At 45.0% G+C, this 11,557-nt stretch overlaps 1 pseudogene; it reads left to right on the top strand.

Moving 5' to 3' along the window:
- Positions 1–1,374: 1,374 nt before the first annotated feature.
- On the top strand, positions 1,375–2,907 carry LOC136158617 (SH2 domain-containing adapter protein E pseudogene; annotated as a pseudogene).
- The last annotated feature ends 8,650 nt before the right edge of the window (positions 2,908–11,557 follow it).

Raw genomic sequence — 11,557 nt, forward strand, 5'->3', positions numbered from 1 at the left:
CCACTGTCTTCTAATGAAACTAAGTTCATAAACGTGTCCGTGGTTGATATTTCTCCCTGTGGATATTTCCACTTTAAAAACTCTTTGAAAGAATATTCAAAATATTGAAGTAAAATTCTTTGAAAGTGCCTGAAATGTAGAAACAATGAAAGAGATGAGAACTATCAAAACTACTACTGTGTAAGTCCATCATTTGGTCAGGCAGTCACGTTTCCTTGTGTTTACATTATCTCAGCCAGATCGTCTGAAATTTACTATGAAACAGACAGTGAAATGATCAATTATGAAGAAAAATCAAACAAGGAAAATACCTTTACTTCGAGTCAGTGGAAAAGCCTTCCTCAGTGATCAATGAAAAGAAATAGAGGGAAAAAATAGAATGGGAAAGACTAGAGCAGGGAGCTCTTCAAGAAAATTAGAGATACCAAGGGAACATTCCATGCAAAGATGGGCTCAATAAAGGACAGAAATTGTATGGACCTAACAGAAACAGAAGATATTAAGAAGAGATGGCAAGGGGACCGTAGCTGCACCGGCTCCTGGGCCAGTGTCCGCGGCCTCTTCCCCTGCTTTTAGTAGGCACTCTCCCACACACATCCCCCAAAATATGCTTGCAGAGAGAGTGGAGCTAGTGACCGCGACGCACCTCTAGCTTTTTTGGAAGTGGAAGAGCTCCCATCCTGGGTTGGAGAGGTGCACGTGGCGCACTCGGGCTGAGTTTGAAGACGGCGCCTGGTCGAGACCCGCTCGGTAGTGATGGGGAGCTGCTTGTGCAAAAAGTGGGAGGCCCTAACCACGCGGGCACAACCAGTAAAGCTGTTGCTACCTTCCCCTGAACATGCACCCCCAGACCCGCCTCTACAGAGGCGCTGACCCCGGCGCCCCCGGATCTGGGCCGGAGGTGGCGCGCGGGGAGGCGCCAGCCTCGGAGGGGAGGGGCGCGCGGAGGGGGCGGTCGGCCCGCTGGCTGCCCACCGTCCGTCGCTGTGCCGGGGACACTCCCGCCGCCTCCGCTCCGTCCCCCCTGGTCCCCGGGAGTGTGGGTAGGGCTGTCCCGGGGCTTCCGTGGGCCCGGCCTCTCCCACTTCTGGAGGAAAAAGCAGGGGAAGCCCCCGGCGCCCGCCGCCTCCGGAGAGCCGCGGAACCCCGGGCCGTGCAGGCGCTGAAGACGACCTCGGGCGGGGCCCCGGTGCGCCGTGCCTGTCGCCGTCCGTGTCCGGAGCGGCGGCCCGCGTCCGCCCGCTCGGCGCCCTGAGCCCCTGCCCCGGGCCGTAGGGGCCCCACCCTGCGGGGCGTGGGCGACGGCCGGCCGGGGACCAGCAGAGCAGCCGTCGCGGGGCCTTGCCGCGGCCTCCAGCAACCCAGCCCCGGGGAATGCAGTGGCCCCCGGTCCCTGGCGCCTCTCCGTGTCTAAGCTGGGCCTCCTCGCTCGCCTGCTCCGCGGCCACGACGCTCCTGAGCCGCGCCGGCCGGGCCCCCCTCGTGGCGGCCAAGTGGTTCAAGGAGTTCCCCCTGAACCTGAAGACCGTGTCGGAGCGGGCCAAGCCCGGCGGCGGGGGAGGCGGCAAACTGCGCGAGAACTCGGAGGCGGGCGGCTCCGGGCCCGCCCCGGGCAAGGGCCGCAAGAACTCGGCGGCCGAGCTGGGCAGCGGCCGGGCCGGGGTCGGCCCCCCCAAGGACAGCCGGCTGTCCCGGGATAGCCTCCAGGGCCTGATTCAGGCCGCCGCAGGCAAAGGCCGCAAAAACTCCCGGACCACCGAGGAGGAGCCCCACCAGGGCGCGGCCAAGAGCTCAGGCTGCAGCACCTACATCAACAGGCTCATCAAAGTGGACACTCGGGAGAAGAACGGGAGGAGCATCTACCCCTGCAGCAGCAGCAGTAGCAGCAGCAGCTCTTCCTCCGCGTCCTCTTCCCCTTCATCTCTGGGCCCCGAACTGGACAAGGGCAAGATTATCAAGCAGCAAGACACGGTCATCATTTTAGAAGACTATGCTGACCCTTAACGATGCTAAACAGACGAAAGGTCAAAGGGATGCAGAGAGAGTAGGGGAGAACGACGGTTATATGGAACCCTATGATGCACAGCAAATGATAACACAAATCAGACGACGAGGTTCCAAGGACCCCCTGGTGAAGGCGCTTCAGCTGCTCGACAGCCCCTGCGAGCCTGGAGAGAACGGCCCGAAGCCCGAGGCGCTGGCTAAGCGCGGAAGCTCCAAGGAGCTGCTGGGGAAGCCGCCGCAGCTGTACGACACGCCCTATGAGCCGGCGGCCGAAGCGGGCCCGTTCGCCGCCGAGGGGCCGGAGCGGAAGGCGAGGTTGCCCCCAGACGGCCACGGACGGCTGCCCCAGGACGACGAGAGGCCCGCGGCCGAGTACGAGCAGCCCCGGGAGTGGATGAAGGAGCAGATTGTGCGGGCGCTGTCGGTTCAATTTGAAGGCTCCGAGCGACCTTCTGTCAAGGAGGAGCCACTGAGGCAGCACCACCGACAGAAGAAGCCAGCCCTGGCTGACCACAGTGAGGGGGAGAGAGTGGACTCAGCCCTGCCGCTGGAGAAGCAGCCTGGGTATCATGGTGCCATCACCCGTGCTGAGGCAGAGAGTCGACTACAGTCCTGCAAAGAAGCTGGGTACCTGGTTCGAAACAGCGAGTCAGGAACCAGTAGGTACTCCATTGCACTAGTCAAGGATGCGTCCACATCATAGTGCCTCAGACCAAAGACAGCAAGTACACCCTGGATCAGACGGGCGCCGTCTTGGACAGCATCCCGGAAGTGGTACACTACTACTCCAGTGAGAACCTGCCTTTCAAGGGGGCAGAGCACATGCCCTTGCTCCACCCTGTGCACAACAAGCTGCACCAAGCTCCAGCCTCCAGAAGCCCCAGCGGGGCCTCCCACCCCTAGGAGGGCATCAGCGCCCGCCCGGACTCTCAGGGGATGAGGCTGGACTGCCCCATGTTTGGGAGGAAGCAGGACTCTTCGTTTAGAAGTCAAGAAGTCTTTGGCCTTGAATCCATCCCATGACACTTGGTTACTGACCTGGGCCCTTTCTTCTTGCTAAGCAGGTCTACAGTGAGAAACCATGATTTGCCAGTTGCCTCCACTCCCTGGAGTAGGGTTGTCTATTTGGGGCGTGACCCTCAGGAAAGGTAAGTCAGGAGTCCAGAAATACTAAGGTTCTCCAAAAATGCACTAGTTATTCCCTGGAATACCTAATCTCTAAATAAAGCAACAAACTTGGCATTTATATAAAACAACAAAAAATGATCAAACAGACCCAAAGAGCATGTAATATAAGACCCCTTCTTGGGGAGAAGCATGAACAGTGGAAAATGAGTAATAGCGGACACTTTGGAAAAAACTACCTTTCTTTCTTGAGGGTCGTAGTTTCAACTCGAGTCCATAAAAATTCACAGCTTTAGAGTCTGGTCAAAGGATTATTTTGTCGGCCAGCCTTCTAAAAAAAGTTTGTGTTTTCTCAATTTCTGTAGACTTTTTTGGGCAAATCAGTTAAATAAGCATAAATAAGAAGGAAGATGTCCGTGATTTAAGAATCACCAGTATAATTAAACATTGGCAGTATTGCCATAATTCTGAATTATACAATTAAATTGCAGAATAAGATACACAACAAAGATTTCATTTCTGAGTTTTAACAAATCTGAAAATTTACAAAGCCCAACAATTGTTTTCTTATTGAATAATAGAACCTCTGGTCTCCTTTGTTTCATCTTGGTCCATTTTAGTAGTTACTGGAACAAGTCAATTTTTCATTTTTAGCCCTAAAATTAGATGTACTTTGCATTTTAGAGTAACTATATATATATATATATATATATATATATATATGGGGTCCCCTTATATATGTGTATATATATAGGATATGATTGTGGGAACTGGGTCTCTAAAACCTTCAGTTTCTCTCATGCTGTACAAAGCAAACTGGTTTGCACTATATTAAAATATTTTAAGAGACTGATGTTTTCTCTAACCTTTACTGCTTAAAATAATATTCATAGTAAAAAAAAAATAAGAGGTGGCAAGAATACACAGAAGAACTGTACAAAAAAGATCTTCAGGACCCAAATAACCCCAAAGGTGTGATCACTCACCTAGAGCCAGACATCCTGGAATGCGAAGGCAAGTGGGCCTTAGGAAGCATCACTACGAACAAAGCTAGTGGAGGTGATGGAATTCCAGTTGAGCTATTTCAAATCCTAAAAGATGATGCTGTGAAAGTACTTCTCTCAATATGTCAACGAATTTGGAAAACTCAGCAGTTGCCACGGGACTGGAAATGGTCACTTTTCATTCCAATTCCAAAGAAAGGAGATGCCAAAGAATGCTCAAACTGCTGCACAATTGCACTCATCTCACATGCTAGCTGGAGAAGGAAATGGCAACCTACTCCAGTACTCTTGCCTGGAAAATTCCATGGATGGGGGAGCCTGGTAGGCTGCAGTCCATGGGGTCGCAAAGAGTCGGACATGACTGAGCGACTTCCCTTCCCTTCCCTTCACATTGCTAGCAAGTTCATTTCAGTTCAAACACTCAGTCATGTCTGCTCTTTGCAACCCCATGGAAGTAAGCACTCCAGGCTTCCCTGTCCATCACCAACAATATGAAAAGGCAAAAATATAGGACACTGAAAGATGAACTCCCCAGGTCGGTAGGTGCCTAATATGCTACTGGACATCAGTGGAGAAATAACTCCAGAAAGAATGAAGAGATGGAGCCAAAGCAAAAAAAGCACCCAGTTGTGGATGTGACTGGTGATGGAAGTAAAGTCTGATGCAATATTGCAAGAGCAGTATTCCATAGGAACCTGGAATGTTAGGTCCGTGAATCAAGGCAAATTGAAGTGTTCAACAAGGGGATGGCAAGAGTGAGCATTGAAATTTTAGCAATCAGTGGAATAAAATGGACTGGAATGAGTGAATTTAACTCAGATGACCATTGTATCTACTATTGTAGGCAAGAATGCCTTAGAAGAAATGGAGTAGCCATCATAGTCAACAAAAGAGTCTGAAATGCAGTACTTGGATACAATCTCAACAACGACAGAATGATCTGTTTGTTTCCAAGGCAAACCATTCAATATCATGGTAATCCAAGTCTATGCCCCAACCAGTAATGCTAAAGAAGCTGAAGTTGAATGGTTCCATGAAGGCCTACAAGACCTTTTAGAACACCCAAAAAAGATATCCTTTTCATTATAGGAGACTGGAATGCAAAAGTGGGAAGTCAAGAAATACCTGGACTAACAGGCAAATTTGGCCTTGGAGTACAGAATGAAGCAGGGCAAAGGCTAACAGAATTTTGCCAAGAGAATGCACCGGTCATAGCAAACACCCTCTTCCAACAACGCAAGAGAAGACCCTACACATGGACATCACCAGATGGTCAACACCGAAATCAGATTGAATATGTTCTTTGCAGCCAAAGATAGAGAAGCTCCATACAGTCAGCAAAAACAAGACGGGGAGCTAACTGTGGCTCAGATCATGAACTTCTTACTGCCAAATTCAGACTTGAACTGAAGAAAGTAGGGAAAACCACTAGAGCATTTAGGTATGACCTAAATCAAATCACTCACGAATATACAGTGGAAGTGAGAAATATATTCAAGGCATTAGATCTGATAGACAGAGTGCCTGAAGAATTATGGACAGAGGTTCATGACATTGTACAGGAGACACGGATCAAGACTGTCCCCAAGAAAAAGAACTACAAAAAGGTAAAATGGTTGTCTGAGGTGGCCTTACAAATAGTTCTGAAAAGAAGAGAAGCGAAAGGCAAAGGAGAAAAGGAAAGATATACCCATTTGAATGCACAGTTTCAAAGAATAGCAAGGAGAGATAAGAAAGCCTTCCTCAGTGATCAGTGCAAAGAAATAGAGGAAAACAACAGAATGAATGACTAGAGATCTCTTCAAGAAAATTAGAGATACCAAGGGAACATTTCATGCAAAGATGGGCACAATAAAGGACAGAAATGGTATGGACCTAACAGGAGCAGAAGATATTAAGAAGAGGTGGCAAGAATACACAGAAGAACTGTACAAAAAAGATCTTCAATACCCAGATAATCATGATGGTGTGATCACTCATCTAGAGCCAGACATGCTGGAATGCAAACTCAAGTGGACCTTAAGAAGCATCACTACGAACAAAGCTAGAGGAGGTGATGGAATTTCAGTTGAGCTATTTCAAATCCTAAGAGATGATGCTGTGAAACAGCTGCACTCAATATGCCAGCAAATTTGGAAAACTCAGCAGTGGCCACAGGACTGGAAGTGGTCAGTTTTCATTCCAATCCCAAAGAAAGGCAATTCCAAAGAATGCTCAAACTACTGCACAATTACACTCATCTCACATGCTTTCAAGGTAATTCTCAAAATTCTCCAAGCCAGGCTTTAACAGTACATGAACTGTGACCTTCCAGTTGTTCAAGCTGGATTTCAGAAAGGCAGATGAACCAGAGAGCAAATTGCAAACATCCGTTGGGTCATCAAAAAAGCAAGAGAGTCCCAGATAAACTTCTTCTGCTGCTTTATTGACTATGTTAAAGCCTTTGACTTTGTGGGTCACATTAAACTGTGGAAAATTCTTAAGCAGATGGGAATACCAGTCCACCTGACCTACCTCCTGAGAAATCTGTATGCGGGTCAGGAAACAACAGTTAAAACTGGACATGGAACAATAGACTGATTCCAAATAGGGAAACGAGTCCATCAAGGCTGTATATTGTCACCCTACTTATTTAATTTATATGCAGAGTACATCATGAGAAACGTTGGGCTGGGTGAAGCACAAGCTGGAATCAAGACTGCTGGCAGAAATATCAGTAACCTCAGATATGCAGATGATACCACCCTTAATGCAGAAAATGAAGAAGAACTAAAAAGCCTCTTGATGAAAGCAAAAGAGAAAAGTGAAAAAGTTGGCTTAAAACTCAACGTTTAGAAACCAAGATTATGCCATCAGATCCCATCACTTTATGGCAAGTAGATGGGGAAATAATGGAAATGTTGGCAGACTTTACATTCTTGTGCTACAAAATCACTGCAGATGGGACTAGGGCCATGAAATTAAAAGATGCTTACTCCTTGAGGGAAAAGCTATGATCAACCTAGACAACATATTAAAAAGCAGACACATTACTTTGTCAACAAAAGTTCATCTAGTCAAGGCTATGGTTTTTCTAGTGGTCATGTATGGAAGTAGACTTGGACCATAAAGAAAGCCTAGCACCAAAGAACTGATGCTTTTGAACTGTGGTGTTGGAGAAAACTCTTGAGTGTTCCTTGGACTGCAAGGAGATCAAGCCAGTAAATCGTAAAGGAAATCAGTCCTGAATATTTACTTGAAGGACTGATGCTAGAGCTGAAACTCCAATACTTTGGCCACCTGATGCAAAGAACTGACTGGTTGGAAAAGACCCTGATTCTGGGAAAGATTGAAGGCAGGGGGAGAAGGGGAGTACAGAGAATGAGATGGTTGGATGGCATCACCGATTCAGTGAATATGAGTTTGAGCAAACTCCGGGAGTGGTGATGGATAGGGAAACCTGGCGTGCTGCAGTGTATGGGGTTGTAAAGAGTTCGTCAATACTGAGTGACTGAAATATACTGAGTCAGTAGGAGTATATGCATCTGTCTTTCGAATGCCATGCTATTGGAAAATGGAGGCAGTTGACAGTGTAACCAGGAAATAAGAGCAGAGTTAGATGTGGATATAGAAAAAAGGTAATAAATGTCCAGAAAGGATTTAACTTACACTGAGTGAAATAAAATGGCAAATGGCAATGTTTTATATTGTTCTATTAAAACAAATCTCCCAATGTCCAACACAAACAATTCCACTCATGGAATCTCATTATCAATTAATCATGCATATATAGCCACAAATGAAATTAGAAATAATATTTCTAGAAGTTATTTTACCTCCAAATCTGCATGCACATAGAAACCTTGATCAAATTAACATGACATATTGTAATTAGAACTCAGCCAAGTTAGGTCACTAAAGACAATTTATGGGATTGGAGACCTGTAAGAGCTGCATAACCTGATGAATCATTTCCACAATTTCACCTATAGTTCCAGGACTCTCATTATAATTCTAGTAAGAAAAAACCCTCATGAAACAGTTTTGAGGACGATGGATATTTATCAAACTTTACTACTTGTATTATCCCTTTTACCATGTAATAGCTGCGCTGAAGAGACCCTAAGGGAGGACTGAAAAGTGAAAAGTGTTAGTTACTCAATCCTGTCTGACTCTTTGCAACCCTTTGGGCAGCCTGCCAGGCTCCTCTGTCCATGGGATTCTCCAGGTAAGAATACTGCATTGTAGGCAGATTCTTTACCATCTGAACCACCAGGGAAGCCCCTACCTACTATCAAAGAAAGACTCCAATTCATCTTTATCTAAAAGGGGCAATTTTTCTCCTCTTAAAAAAATTTGGCATCGAGGGGAAGATTATTCTTTTCTTTCAATCCAAGAGGAACTTCAATCTCAAACTGTAAAATAGTAAAGAGGTGTCTTAACCACTCCTTTCCTAATTTGGGTCCCTTTGGCCACCCTCCATTGGTTGTGCCAATAGTCCCAATTTCAGGGTAAAAGAAAAGCTGTGTGTCTGGATTTATTTTTAACTCTCCAGTTTGGTAAAGGTATATTAAAACACAAATACAAATGCTGTTTCAATTAGCATTGCAAAATTTGTACCCACTATTTTCTGCTTCTCCTTTCCTTATTATTTTTTTTATAGATTCATAGAGAAGCTTATGGAACTGAAAATAGAATTTTTTAAAATGCATAATTTAATAGGTTTATTTAACTATGGTTTACATTTGGTAAATTTCATCTTTTCCAGGTGTGCAGTTCTATGAGTTTTGACAGACATATAGAGTTACATGGCCACCACCACAGTCAAGCTATAGAGTACAAACATGGGCTATTTGTCTTCCAAAGTTTTTAGAGAAGTAGTTAAGTTGAGAAGTGATAGCATTGGTAAAGTGGAGTAAGTCGATTAGAGTGAGTAAAACCATGAGAAAATAAGACTGTACAAAGGGAGGAAGCAAGAGGTGGTTAAGAGAGAAAAGGAAAATGAAAGGAAAAGAAAGGCTGAAATAAAGGTAATGGGCTGCAAGAGTGGCACTTAAAGGATCAAGGCTGGGGATTTGGACCCCATGGAGGACATCCGGTTTACATGGTCTCCTTATCACCCCTCTCGTTTTTTCCTGTCTCCTCTATTTATCTTTTTCACTTAATGAATCCTGCATGGTGGGACACAGCTTTAAACCACTTATGCCTTTTGTTGACTGTTTGATCCAATTAACACGTGGAGTAGTAATTTTTAATATGATTCATAACTGTCTGTGGAGATTTAAAAAATTCATATGATTTTTAAAATGTTACGTATTTTTAATTGGAGGATTATTACCCCACAATGTTGTGTTGGTTTCTGCCACACATCAACATGAATCAGCCGTAGATATACATATGTTCCCTCCCTTCTGAACCCTTCTCCCACCTCAAAAATGTGTATGATTAGACTCAACTCCCAAAGATCACGATTCAATAATTCTTACATGGGACCCCTTTTAAGAAGTTGAAGGAATACAGCAGTTAGATGTTGGAAAACAGTGTAAAATATTTAAGTATCAAGAATACTTAAAGACACAAGATATGCCATGAAGGGAGCATATTGTGAGACCTCTTTCTGCTAAAATGCTAAGATGTATGCCTGCACAATGAAGACCCCTCCAGGCCCAGCTGGTACTCCCGCCCCACACCGCGGAGGAGTGGAGGAGTGGGGTGACTGGCTACAGAGCCGGGACAGCTCCCAAGTAGTCGTTAGAGCCTGTAACTCCTCTCCACTCTCCTTCTTCATTTATATTAGAAGCTTTCTTTCCTTCCCCTTCTCACTCTTTAAATACATCTCACACAGGCAGGGGCTGGTAATCATTTACAGTCAGACTAACACACATTGCTACCTAAAAGGCCAGAGTGAGACTTCTAGAAAGTTACACGGTGTATTCATTTTTCCTTTCTTTGCTGCCTCTCACTGTTTGTCTCCAAGTCTGTCTGTGGCATATTTCAGTCTAAAGGGTGCTTTCCTTTTAGAACTTGTAGGGAGTTTGTGGATGAGAAACTGACCTTTATCACCCCTGACTTCTTTGGATGCCACTGCTGTCTGGGAAAAACCTAGGAGTTGTGTGTGTCCAAATGGTATTAGGTCCTCTTGCAGAGTTCTTCTTTAAAAAAATTAAAATAAAATAAGGTTTGGCAACTCTGGGCCCCAACTATTTGAAAGAGAACAACCAGAAAGGACTGGGAAGCAGCTGCATCCTTTACTGAGTCATGTAATCTCTACTTCCAAGGATAAACACCACTTGCTCTTGCCTTAATCCTAGCCTGGTGCTCTTATTTACATTTCCTGTCTGGCCCCATGGGCATTGGTACCTGTGATCCCTGCCCTGAAGGAATTTTAGATCCTGTCAAGCAGGTGTGGGAGCAGATTTAAGCTTAGACCACTTATCTTGGTGTTCAAAATCATGTATGTGAATAGCTCTGAAGATAAACTTACATTTATTCATTTTGGTCCTTAGCATGGATTATATAGGCACTGAGGCTCACTGAACTGTCCTCATTCATTTATGTTCGCTTTCCTATCCTGTTACTTTTTTTCTCCTCCTCTGCCCCTCATATCACAAAGCTGGGGATGCAGAGGTCTTACCCCTTCCCACCCCCATAGTGCTAATGCTGGCTAATGAAGCCATCTCTAGCTCCTTGACCCACTGGCCAGCAACTAGGTCGCTAGAACTCAGAATGAGTAGATGATTCCAAAGTCCTCAAATGAGTATATGGAGGAGGGTACATAAAGGGAAGGACAGGGGTCCAGGACAGAAAATACACCTGGTGGGAAAAAACGTCAAGAGCCTATGACCCAATGTGTGTGTGTATGTGTGTGTGTGTGTGTGTGTGTATGTGCGCGTGTGCGCACAAGTTATAGTATAAATACATGGAGTCAGGGACAATTCGAAGTTTAAATAATGAATGATCAAGATGAAAAGATAAAATGAGGCATTACTTTAGTATACAAGGGAAATGTTCATCTCTGCCTTTTCAATAAGCTGCCACCTATTCTTGATCTATCAGTTATGATTATCTGTATCATTAAATATAAGCACAGCTTTAATTATTTATTGATTTAAACATAAGTATCTCCCTGCATTACCATTCTCAGAATTTGTTGATTGTTTAATATAGTCATATACAAACTTTCATGAGCAGTTATCTACTTAAAAATATGTAGCACCATAGCAGTAGGAATTTTGTTTCAGTTGCTCAGAGTATCCCCAGTAGTTCAGCTAGTTCTTGGCACATTTTAGATTAATTTTTTAAAACAGATGAATGGCTATGTATGTGTTTGTGAGAAACAGAGAGAAATCTCTGAGGATTTGGGTGCAGAAATATGTTGATCTCTATTATTACATGATTATTCTATTATTGAGTAAATGTGTGGAATAAAAAGTATTCTAGTTTCT

The sequence above is a fragment of the Muntiacus reevesi genome, chromosome 1, assembly GCF_963930625.1.
Source record: "Muntiacus reevesi chromosome 1, mMunRee1.1, whole genome shotgun sequence".
Lineage (NCBI taxonomy): Eukaryota > Metazoa > Chordata > Mammalia > Artiodactyla > Cervidae > Muntiacus > Muntiacus reevesi.